The 12,887-nt window shown below is 36.2% G+C and overlaps 1 protein-coding gene across 1 annotated transcript in view; it reads right to left on the reverse strand.

Annotated features, from left to right (window-relative positions):
- LOC104501917 (guanine nucleotide-binding protein G(i) subunit alpha-1) overlaps nt 1-12,887 on the reverse strand; it is a 33,958-nt gene that overhangs the window by 20,268 nt on the left and 803 nt on the right. The gene's annotated exons all lie outside the window — the stretch shown is intronic.

Below are 12,887 nucleotides of genomic sequence, written 5' to 3' on the forward strand. Positions count from 1 at the left end.
GAAAACCTAGACTAGAGTTCGATACAACTGAAGGGCAGAACAAAGCTGGCGTTGAACCACCAACTAAGTTGGACAAAAGAACAGAACCCACAAACAAGTGGAACAGCACTGTACGTTGCCAGAAGAGAGCTGAAGTATAGACAAGAGTAACGAATAGAAAACTTTCAATGGACATTTGTCAGCTTTTCAGACTGTAAAACATGAGATTTGAACCAGATTAAATGTAGACACGCATGCAAAATTTAAAATAAAACCTATCTACTTGTAAATTATCAGATTCACCTACTGTAAAGTTCTGTCCCCTTAACTCTCCTACCCAGTCTCCTGTCTGATGTTAGTATTTCACAGTAGAAGGCACAAGATGAATGGTGCCTCTTCCTCAGCTGCCAATGGTCACAGCACAAGCCCAATGTCCAGTGATTTTGACTGTTTCTGCTATGGGGCCAGTAATCTCTTACAAAAGCATACAGCAAGCAGATAGCTCGGAAGTATAATCTCTTATATTTAGCACCTGGTGATGCATTACCAGACATGAGACTTAAATCAGAATTCAAGCTGCTACTCATTGTTACTATATTCAAAATACATCAATGCTAGCACAAGAAACCCACAGTGGAAACCTGTTGCTACACCTCCACTAGACAGGCTGACCACTAAATGAACATTCTCTGACACCAGCATCTACATTGCTCTAACTCCCCACTATTTTTTTTTTTTTTTTTGAGTACCTACTCCTCCTTTCTGAAACCACCCAGCAGTTACACTTCCTACCTACCATTATCTTGTACTCTAATTCTGGGGCAGCTGCTGCCACTGACAGAGTTTCTGTTCCTTTTTCCCCTCCCAACTCTTTTTATATAGTCAAAGGTTGACAATACTCATTAGTTATAAGGTGGCATTAGCTGCTGGAATTTGCATGTGACAGGAAACTCTGAGTTAAAGAAGCTGTGTGAATAAGAAATGGAAGAAAATATTTCAGTAACTTAGCCATGTAGTAAGAGTGTGAAACCCAGATTACATCACTGGGTAAAACCACAGGAGTGACAAGATTCTAAAATTATGACACTGACTCAGATAAAAGATCTGAGTTAATTCTCAAGGTTTCAGTAGCTGCATGCTGGCTGAGTTCTACAGAAGCAGCACCATTTAAACCTATTTAAGCCACTGTCACTTTTGTAAATTCCCTAACAAATCAAGAATTAATTACAACTAATTATTTCTCTCCTAGGTCTTCAGTATTGCTTTTAGTAGATGTTTGAAATCAATAGTACACAACAAAATATATATAAAAAATCATTTAAGAAAATGGTTAACAAAATGTTACCTCTAGAAGCAACTGCACATTAACTCACAATAGTGCCCTGTGTGTTTAATCAGGTCTAGATCTCCATAACTGCTTTAACTTTCTTAGATACCCAGACAATTACTATAGCAAACACATAAGCAAGTGATAAAGACTATATTAATTAGTTTAGTAGTGAAAAACCAAAGAAAAAGTAGAGTTTTATACTCAGTATAACCTCTGTAACTTGATAAATTCTAAAACAAAGCTTATGGTGAAGCAAGCAGATCATCCATTTTCCAAACTTTGAGGTAACTTTTACATCTTTTAGTATGAACTGGGTTTTCATCGATTTCAAATTTTCTATTAGTACTTAATATCTTTTTATGATAGGTTTTATGAAACCATGGTTTTGCTTAGAATTTAATGCATGTGGTAAGCAGACAGCAGAAACCTATGTGCAACACGAATATATGCAGCTTCTGAACACAAATTGTATCTAGTTCTTCAAAACTGTTCTTATATTTGTATTCCTCAACTGTTTCAAATTACCAGCTGTACAACTACTGCTCTGTAGTAGGAATCCTTCTATCATTATGTGCATCACTTACACCATAACCACACTGCAGACTCACTCTCACTACAAAGGAAAGTACTAGCACAATTTCAAGTGACGTATTTCAGCAACTCTGTAAAATACTCAAGAGGAAAAATGGTACCTTTGAATTGAATCCACTTTAAAAAGACATCTGTTGAGAATGTACAAGAGATTACCTAAAAAACAGTATCAATGCCTTACAAAGGGACAGTACCATTGTACTTTAAAATCTGAAGCATTCTCTTCAACTGAGATATACACGTAGGTTCCTCTGTGTGAGGTGCCAAACCCAGGACTGTGACAAACTGAGACTCAGAGGTCTGAAAATAAACCTGTTATGTCAGAAATTAAATAATGGAATGGATGCACATTTAGAGATGAAAAATCATACAGTAATCATTCTTGCTGCCTGAAGACTATATGCCACACCACCAGCAGCTAAAAGATTTGTGGCTCCATGTCAACGCTAACAGCAGCTTGGTAGGATTATCAGTTGACTACTTAAATCTATCAAAGGCCAGCCTCTATACTTCTATACATCTAAAAACATCTATACTCCAAAAACATTTAGAAGATCTTCTATCTTCTAAAACAGATTTGGGAATCTCCTCAAAATTCAAAGTCCAGAAATTTATAAGCGTTTCTAATGGAACTTCACTAATAGCAAATTACCAATCTTCTCTTCGAAATTAAAATGAGACTTATATTTGTTACTTTAGAAGAGTGGTTATCTTCTTCCATACATTGTGGTATGCTCAGAAACAATCACTACATAATTTGAAATCATGGTATGGAAGAACACGATTAAAGACCTTCTACAACATGAGTGTGAATGGATATTGTTTGTGAGCACACTACATGAGAGAAATGCTGAGTGCTCCAGAGGGAACCACCTCCTCTGCTCTTACAATGTTTACCAAGACAGTTACTGTAAGTTTCTACCAAAAGAGTACACAGCATGCCTCATCCAGACCTCCAAATATACATCTAATAAACCTCTCAAAATTCAGAGTCCCCCGACATTTTTCTTGACAGGGTGGTTGTTCTTCATGGCCTTTTACTGCACACCGAGCTATAAATATGGTGTGCAAAGATGGTAGGTTCAGTGGCTGAGATACCAGAAAGAACTACTCCCCAGCAGACTATCATTAATCACAACGACATTTTTCAAAGAATTCCCCACTGCAACAGAAATATATTTTACGCAGGTTCTTCTGGTGGAGCAATACAACAGAATTGGAATTCACAGCCTATTTTCAATCTCAGGCTCCACGTGCGATTCAGAACAACAAATACTGTTCTATTATCTACAATTGTGACAGATCTGACTGTCCCTCATATCACTATGTAACTGTACAAAGAGCTGGAAAAATCAGAAAGCAAAGTATGTGCATTTCTACCAAAAAAGAAAAAAAGATCTCATGCAAATCTCAGCTGATATTATTCAAAGCTCTATTTGTTACGTTAACACCAAGACATTATTTGCTAATGAGGTAAACTGGGACCATTAAAGTTTATACCAGGGCAAATGCAGTTATACTAAAAGTTTATTACACAATTTTTACAATAGTGGGCTAAACTTTGATAAATTCACAGCCTTCATTCACACCTGACAAGGTTGGTTTTTTTTTTTCCATCTTGCAGCTCAAGGACCAAGATCCACAAAATTAAGGAGAATAAGCATATTGATACCTGACCTAAATTCACTACAAAAATGTCTCCACATCCACCAAATAACTGACTTACAAAAGTGGCACAAACTATAATGTTAAGTGAAAAGACCTAGTTATCCAGACAGATCTCTTTCAAAAGCAAACATTTTCAGAACTCGTATTTGAACAAGGGAAGAAAACACGTGTATATCAACCATATTCTTTTGTTACACACATGCATTTTCCCCACACAAAGCTATCTACAAGCAGAGTGTTATTGTGGTCAACAGTTCCAAAACAAAAATCTGGCTTTTTTGAGGGTAGTGTTTAAACACTTTGTATTTAACTGGTCTCAAATTAAACTGAGACAACTTTAAAATATACAAAAATTTTAACCCATACAAACAGGCAGTTGGACCCAACAAGCCCAGAAACAAAGAGTAAGATAGATGACTGCATAAATAGCAGCTTGTTAGGCCCCAAATGAGTATGTCACCAAAGCTCAATCTAATCTAGCCCCAAAAGGTCTTATGTTCCAGAACTGTAGAAAAAAATAAGCTTAGTCTCCTATGTAGTAATTAAATGACAGCCCTTGCTAGCAAAACCTGAGACACTAAAGCATATTAGAAGGAATCTGTGTCAATGTCTTTAAGAGCTTTAGAAACCATATAATGGTTTTGCTAAGAGTTTATTGGATTTATTAAGGATCAGTAACTGAATCTGCATATAGCTGAGGTCCACTTTCCAAACGCTTCAGGAAATATTTACCGCATCAAGAATACAGACAACACTCAAATGAGACTTGGCACCTTATTTTCAGTCCACCTTTGTACAGTACATCACTGACAGATTCTGAAATCAACAAGCATTCAAAATAACAATTAAATTAAATCTGTAAATACTCGAGACAATTGCCCTGTTTGCTCCCAATTTTATTACTGCAAGACCTTTATCTCCAGTCATAGCAAGTTTTAAAACTGCATTTCAAAATTACATTTACACTGTATTCACTTTATAATATTAGTACAACTTTACTGTTTTACCTTGAGACTAATGCCTCCGTTCTCCTCTCTACTGTTTGGACACTGAGCTGGCAGTTACGGTTCTTGTCCACTACCATCCTGCATTTTTCACAAAGTGCTAGGTAGAAGAGGATTCTTCCTAGTCAAGCCTACCTAGGCTATAAGCTAGAAAAGCGTAAGGAAACCTAAGTCTGAGACTCCTTAGACTTGGAATATAAAGAAACCTTCATTTTCTGATCAAGTGCCCTAACCAACAAGCTCCTTTAGACTGTAAGTATCTCCTATTCCAGCAATAAGGTTTTAACGTAAGTGGGTTTTGAAAAGCATTTCATATGTTTACCAACTGGACGTCACAGGGTGAACACAATTTCACATGATCACTAATCTGATTCTACAGTAAACTGTGACACAAATGCACTTATTGAAGGAATCCTATTCTGCAGTCATTTTCCCTTCCGCCCACTGCTCTGCATTTCCAGTACTCCATTTGCATAAGGCATCTACCTCTACTCCTCATCATGCTTTTGTTCAGGTCCTTTGTTCAGGTCCTCACCATACCATTATGAACTACCAGATAAACTGACCACTCTAGCAGCAAACCAAGTCCAAACAGGACAGACAATTTGACTATTAAACCAACACAAAACTGAATTAAGCATTTAAAACTGCCAGGGAGAGGGCAAAACCATTCAGCCAGATGCTGCATGAGCACTCTTTTTCAGCAGCACAGAGCTCCTAGAATGGCTCAACTCCTTATTAGACAACATGCACTGCTTATTTCCAACATTCTGATATGGATTTAGAAAGTAAGCAAGAAACTCATTGAGTTTTACTGGAAACTATTAAAAAAACCCCAGAGATTCAGAACATCCTTACAAACATGACGGCTAACAACTCATTCCAAGCCAAACTACAACACCTTGAAAAAACCAACATACAGTTGTATGCTAGAAATTATTTTATCAACTTTGCAAAGGGACGATGGGATACAGGTAGCCATTTGATTCCAACAGTATTTTCATTTCAAGAAACAGATCCTATTATATTATAGAAGATATTAATAATTATAAACCTGATTCACAGCTCCAACAAGAATTTTCATCACAGTAGATTGATTTTTTTCTTTAAAAGCAATCTGTTTAGAGCAATGACAGTAAAGACTTCCTGTCCATTCTGGTTGCTTAGATACTGTTATATTTCACAGATTTAATCGAGTACCTTTACTAAGTATATTATACACTTTAGATGCAATACTACATTTCTAAAAAACATGATGAAAAAGTAATAAAGTACAGTTTATTTAATAAATTGAAGCACTGTACCTTTTAATGGTGTTGATTTCTTTAAATAAGTAGCTTTACAAGAAGTATCCAATTTCATTATCAATTTATGAAGGTACATATAATATTGCAGTTCACATGCATCTCTAAATATATCTATGTTTAAATGGAGACTATATATTTATGTCAACACCACTACTTGATTTATTAAGTTGATACCTAAACATACAAGAAATTGGTGTTATTCAGAGCTTCAATGACCCTTCAATTACCAAAGCCATTTGCCTATTGTATGTTTAATAACAAATCTCTTATTTAAAGAGATGGTTCTTACATGCGCAATGTCAATTACCCCCATCAGCTGGATCCTGAAAGAACAATATCAACAGAAAGTTTTTAAAAACTACACAGAAATCTGGTTTTCAAAGAAGGGGCTATCCATCAATTAAACCATGAAATGGAAAGTCAAAATTTAACCAGAACAAATAACACACTTGCAAATCAAGGAATAATGCATATGGGTATCTGTGACACCAGGTGATTTTTAGGCCATTTTGACAGGACAGCATGAACAGATACACGACACTTTACTTCCTGTTACATAATCAAGCTATAGATAACTCCAGAGATTTTGAAGCTGGTCTCACAGCTCTGCAAATTCCAAGGGCAAAGCCATGATGGTGGGAAACATCTTCCAAATCCCCAACTCTAACATTTCTTACAGCTACAGTGTGAAGGGTTGCAGCCGTCACAAACATGGATAATTAGTCTACAACATCATGTCATTCCTCATTTCCCACCCTGATTCTTGTTAAGAAATCTTATTTTGTCTTGTCTGCTCCTAAATGGATAAGTAGAACAAAATATGTTTAGCATTACGAAGAAGTGAATTCAAATCTTTTATCACAAAAGCACACGTTCCTAGTACGCAAGTGCCTCAGCAAAAATTTTTTTGTTCTAATCATCTAGAATTTGAGTATCTTAAATATCCTTCCATTCAGAAACATCACTAAATTGAAACACTTCAGAAAAAAGTAAGAGTTTTTGAATAGCACACTCAAAACTTCTTGCTCTCAAGTCCAAAGCTCTGATTTTTCCAACTACTCTCTATATACCTTAACAAACTTCTTGGATACAGAATCTGTCAGGTGAAGCCAACTAAGTTCCATGTACAGAATAACAAAACATTAATTTACACAAAGCCTGAGGTAACAATAGCAGCACTGAGCAAACAAGAGCAAGAAATAGAACAGCTGACCTCAGTAAAGATGGACAATGACTAAGACTCAACCTCAGAATAGCAAGTTTTCATCAATACAGGTTCTCCTATACACATCTTGGGAAAAAACCTTTTAATAGCTAATTATCAAGTCAGTTCAGATATTTATTTCAGCACTTCCATGGCAGAAAAACTTCACACTCAACAGAACATCTCAAATAGCTCTTTTCTACTTTTAGTTTTCCACCCTGCCATTTGCCAGACAGCACATTACAGGAAACACTGCAGATATCCATCGAGCTCAGCAGCAAAACTGACTTCAGAATTTCATGCTCTCTGAAGCCAGACTCATGACATGGTTATTTAGCCAGACTTCAGGATGTGCCAGCTACTCAAGTCTTCTTTCTCAGAGCACCAAAACAACTAAAGGGTAAAATGTGGCAGCAGAATAACAATCCACTTGGGTGGTATGATCACATAAATCAGCACAGTCTGTCTAACTCTTGATAGCTCAAAGCCCGAGTTCAAGTTGCGCAACACAACTATGCAAGGAGCTAAACTGTAAACTTTAGTTCTAAAGTGAGTTAAAAATGACTTCACCAAAGGAGTTTAGCTTAAACACATGATCATTCCAGTAATATAAACAGTAGGACTGAAGTAAACTGTCATATCAGCACAATGATGATAAATTTAACTGTGCTATCAGAAAAAGTAGAAAGAAACTAAGCCAGTGTATTACAGAACTTGTGTGCAGTCTTGAGGCTCTGCTGATGCTAGGAGTGAGCAGCTTAACAAAAACTACCTTACCAAAACTTTTTTGGTCGCTAACTCAGGAGAGGAAAAAACTTAGAAGCATTACATTGTTTCTAAAAGACAACTTGAAGGAAAACAATTTACACTTAAAATGTTTTCTAACCCTTAATATAAAATATATTTTAAAAAAGCCTTAAAGCCTGATGCAAAAGTAGTTTTTCAAAATGTAGTTATGGATATATAACCAAGAGAAAAAAAAGCAAAGTCACCATTACCAATATCGTGACATAGCACAAAACATAGTTTCTCTTTTGCCCTTTCTAAAACAACATGTATTGAAGTATTTTTTTTTCCTAAGAACGTTAAAGAATTAAAATAATGATATAATCACAAATGATGATTTTATAAAGAAACTTACAGAATGAAGATTTAAAGTAATAATGCAACAGATGACCTGAAATCACTAAAGGTAATTTGTATGGTAGAGAAGAAGTCTATACATACATTAAAGACCACTATTACGATGTAGTAAATTATTACACCAACACCCAAATGGAAAGAGGCAAGCACAAAAGAACCCAAACAGCAATTACACAGACATGGCCATAACTGAATGGCTGTGTTTTCAGTACATCCACGAGCCTCCTTTCACAAAAGCAAGGGGGATTATTACACTATGGGAATCTAGTAATTTTGACTTTGTTCTTTGAAATTGTTTAGTACAAAGGCTTGATAATTTCACTGACTTAACTACAAAGTCAGATGTACAAGTCCACATAAAAAACAAACTGACTGCTGGAGTCCAACTGTACCGTACCAGAACTCTTGCTACATCTAAGCATTCAGGCAGAAAGTTGGGGAGTCGGGGGCAGGAGGGAGAGTGGGCAGACACACAAGACTAACAAGCAAAAGAATCAAAAACAAACCCAAACATTAAACACTTTTTTACCTATCACAAAACAGTTTTTAAATGAGCGGTGCATTTTGTAAATGTCTATAGATAGTTATCTCTGAAGGTGAGACAGGAAATACTTTGCCAGAAATATTTTAGACTAGGTCAGCATTACTTGTAAAGATGAGGTCAACATTTCTGAAACATGCCATACTTTTTTGTCAGAATCAGGCTTTTTTGAGAATTCCAGTAAGTTTAGACTTCTGAAGTCTTTTTTATCTGGAAACATGGAGAAAGAGAACACTCTGGTGGAAAGGCAAGCAAAGCAATGGTACAAACAGCACATATATATTATTTCAGTCCATTGTGCAGTCAGGCCGGCAGGAAGACAGGTACTGCCAAGGACTGCAAGGATCGTGCTGTTGATGAGTACACAGTGGGAGTCAGCTGACTGAGCAGACAGAAAGATGCAGGTCTGTTACAAAAGAAAAGCAGCCAGAAAAAGATGCCCGAGATGCGAAGATTTAAAAGAACAACTGAATAGAATTGCTCTAGTTAACTGCCTTGAGGAACAAAAAGAACTGCAATGAAAAAGATTAAAGGTAGTGCTTTGTCTTCAATTAAAAACCAGGTATCTTTAAGAACATGACATGCCATGTTCCAGTAGGAATCACAAGGCTCTTTTCAGGGATGGAAAAGTGGTTCTGTTCATCATGAGCATAGAGCTATCCACTGAACTTAAATCTACAAACATGATTTTCCAGAAAGATGACAGATAATTACAGCTGCCAAATACATGGTCTGCGACCTTCTGGATGCCAATATCCACTCCTAAAGAATGTGTAAGACGTATTTATTGCCTTTTTCATTCAAGATACTAAAAACTGAATACTGAATTTGCTGTATTAGGTGAAGAATGTGATAATCCTCAAGACAAAGTGCTAATCCCATTAAACGCATACTGCCAGTTTGAATGTATTCAGAAAACCTGATGAGTTAACCTCACACCAGAATGCTTTCTGCTAAAGGAGGTACTGCCTGTTCTCCTGCAATTGGCATAAATTCAGTCTTACGTGCTTTAGCTAATTCAACAGAAATGTACTTGCAAATTCACACCTGATCTGGGTCACATGTACATTAATACAGCACCCGGATTGGCCTCACAGAAACCATGATCGCCCAACACAAGCAGAATTACACTCATTCTGCAAACAGCACTGGATTTTTTTATTTGTTGAACACTAGAAGTTAGGATGAGGAACCATGGAAGAGAAAAAAAAACTTGGGTCTTCTGCTTTCTTTCCTTGGAAGCTAGCCAAAACATACACTGCTTTTCAAAAATCTCACTCATACTAAGTCTACAAGCTTATACTTAAGAAACAAAAATACAATAAAACAAAATATTATTTCAAACAACTAGGACAAGTTTAGGAACTCTCAACTTGACAGAAATAATAAAGTGCTTAAGTGCTTTTGTACATTAAACCTGTAGTGTTGAACAATATAATAGACTGCACTTAAATGTTTTTTTGTTGAGTTCCCACAAAATTTGAGTATTTTTGTCACACATTAATTGAAAATAAGTTTAAAGAAGCTCATTTATTTAATTAAGAAAAAAAACCCACCAAATTCCATGTATAAATAAGCATTTTCCATTTGGTTTATAAACCATATGCTCAAATTCAGCTCACTTCTAATAATGAGAATGGCTCTCAGAAATTTTCTAGAAAAGGTTTCCTGCTGTTGGGATAGCACCTTGAAGAACATAAGATTTACAAAGTTAAAGTATTGCTATATATGGATATTGTTCAGAATCTAGTATTATTATTTCAAATGACCTGCAGTCAAATTCCTAAAAAATGATGCACCAATTTACAGATATGACAAAAGAAATTAGATAATCCAGACCAATAGTATTTTGCACAGCTGAAATATGTCTGCTTTTTCTTAGAGACAGGACAACAAAACACAAATCTAACATGGATCAGTGATACTGTTCATAAATAGTTTAGGTACAGCAATGTCATATCTATCAATTAAATCGCTGCAATTTCCTGTTTTAGAAGAAACTTTAGAAAAGCATATAATGGAAAAAATTAAATGTAAAGGCTAGAAATAGACTGGTTTTATAAACACACCTTCCCTCATCAAGCATTCTAGCTCGGGCTTCAGGAGGATCCTCTAATCACCACACAAAAAATACAGTTTTTATAGATGCTGGAATAAATGTATCTTATTGGGTCAAAAGGTATACAGCTATATGCTCTTTTTCTACATAGGCAAAGTATTTTAGATGCCTCTCACACACTGTATTTTCCTGGCAGCAGACCACAATTTGTACTCTTCCTTTTATTTCAGTATCTTTTTAAGCGAACAAGCCCATAAATAGATGTACGAGTACCACCAAGTAGATGATAAACTATGACATATGGGCTGAACAAGCAATTGGGAAATGAGTTGTGAGAAGAAAGTGACTCTAGTGGAAGTAACTTTAAATAGTTTTGCCATCAGATAAAGCATTCACATAACATTTAAGACATCTGACACACTTGCAAGGAAAAGTAACAACTTTAATTCCAAGATATGTGAAATACACAAATACACTCACCAGAGTATATATAAAGTCTCATTCTGAGGCTCAGTAAACATTTAGGTAATTTTTGTTTAAATAACAATTCAAACACTGGTCCTAAAAGAAGTTAGTCTCATAGTTTTCACACCTCTTCTTGAGAGGGAAGGGAGAAAATATTAAATCATCTAAGCTACTGCTCACATGTATGTCAGCATTTGTTCCATATCCTAAGATTTCATGAGACTCCAGCAGAAAAACATACCATCCCCAAAAGCTTTTCTGTAGTAGAAACACAGAATTTATAAATTTTTTTGAAAAAAAAAAAGCTCGTAACATAGGACTTTATACATAAGAGGATTAAACAACTGAAAACAGTAACAAAACTCATGCTCAAGTTTAAAGCATTTTTCCGTAGATGTGGACTTCACCCGTACCCACAGATTACAATGAAAGATGTGAAGACAACTACCAAGCTGCATGTACTAAAAGCTACACAATAAATACTAGAAAAATATAATTTTAAATGCCTTGCCAGAAGACATACAAAGCATTCCTAAAAACCAAACCAGTAACATCCTCTGCACTACTGCTATCGGTCACACACAGGGCAACCTTTCCACCCAACAATCTGGAGATACCAAAGGTGTACAGGACTAGGCATGATATCAACCCAACACCTAACGCTTCCTGGAAAACAAACCAAAAAGAAACGCTTTGTTTCTCTCACAAGTGAAATTTTACATCTATAACACATTTTAGGACATTTGTTCTTCCCATACTAGGTTTGTATCATCTCTTCATCTACATATGAAAGTGCTTCAGCTTCCTGTACCTTTCTGGAACTATTTTAGAATTTACAACAGAAGTTATTTCAGAGGTCTACTACCATGTTTGTAGTGAATAGAGCACTGTAGATGAGCAATCTGGCAAAACCAATACCGGGGGGAGCAAGAAATTGAGAAGTCGTTTCAAAAGTTTGCCTGAATCGGCTCTGCAGGGGAAGAAAGCTACAACTCCAGATTAGAAGGACCCGGTCTGGTTTTGCTGTACCACATATACTGCAAAACTCCCTTCATTAATACAAAGCAAATCTTGCAGCATTCAGCTGTCCACGAGTTGTACAGTAGCTTTAGTCCTGCACAAAGGTGTTTCTAACTAAAGCCCTTGCTTCCTTTTCTCTTGTATAGTAACTTTTAAAAATAATCTTATTTTACTTATCTTTACACACAAGCACATCAGTTAAAATACACCAAAAAAAGCAAGTTTCAAGTACCTGTGAGCAAAACTCGAGACCGCAAGACTGCATTTTATGTGAGTTGCTGTATTATACATTCAGAATCCTCATCAAACACTCAAAAATTTCAGCGACATAAGCAACTTCTACACAAATAAAACAAACAGTTAAACGGCGCTTTGCCTGGTGTCCCTTTGGTATTTTCTGCACTTTACTCTTCAAGCAACAGTTTAGGAGATGTTCAGGTCTACAAGAAACATTAAGAGCAAACATCCTCCAACCTAAAATTTCCTCTCTCGAAGCAAAGGTACCCAGGATCCACGTCACATGGAAGTTATCGCCCTCCCATGGAAGTTCGGGCCCGTTCTAAACAAGAGCCCCGG

Source organism: Buceros rhinoceros, unplaced genomic scaffold (genome assembly GCF_000710305.1).
Source record: "Buceros rhinoceros silvestris isolate BGI_N320 unplaced genomic scaffold, ASM71030v1 scaffold13441, whole genome shotgun sequence".
NCBI classification, from domain to species: Eukaryota; Metazoa; Chordata; class Aves; order Bucerotiformes; family Bucerotidae; genus Buceros; species Buceros rhinoceros.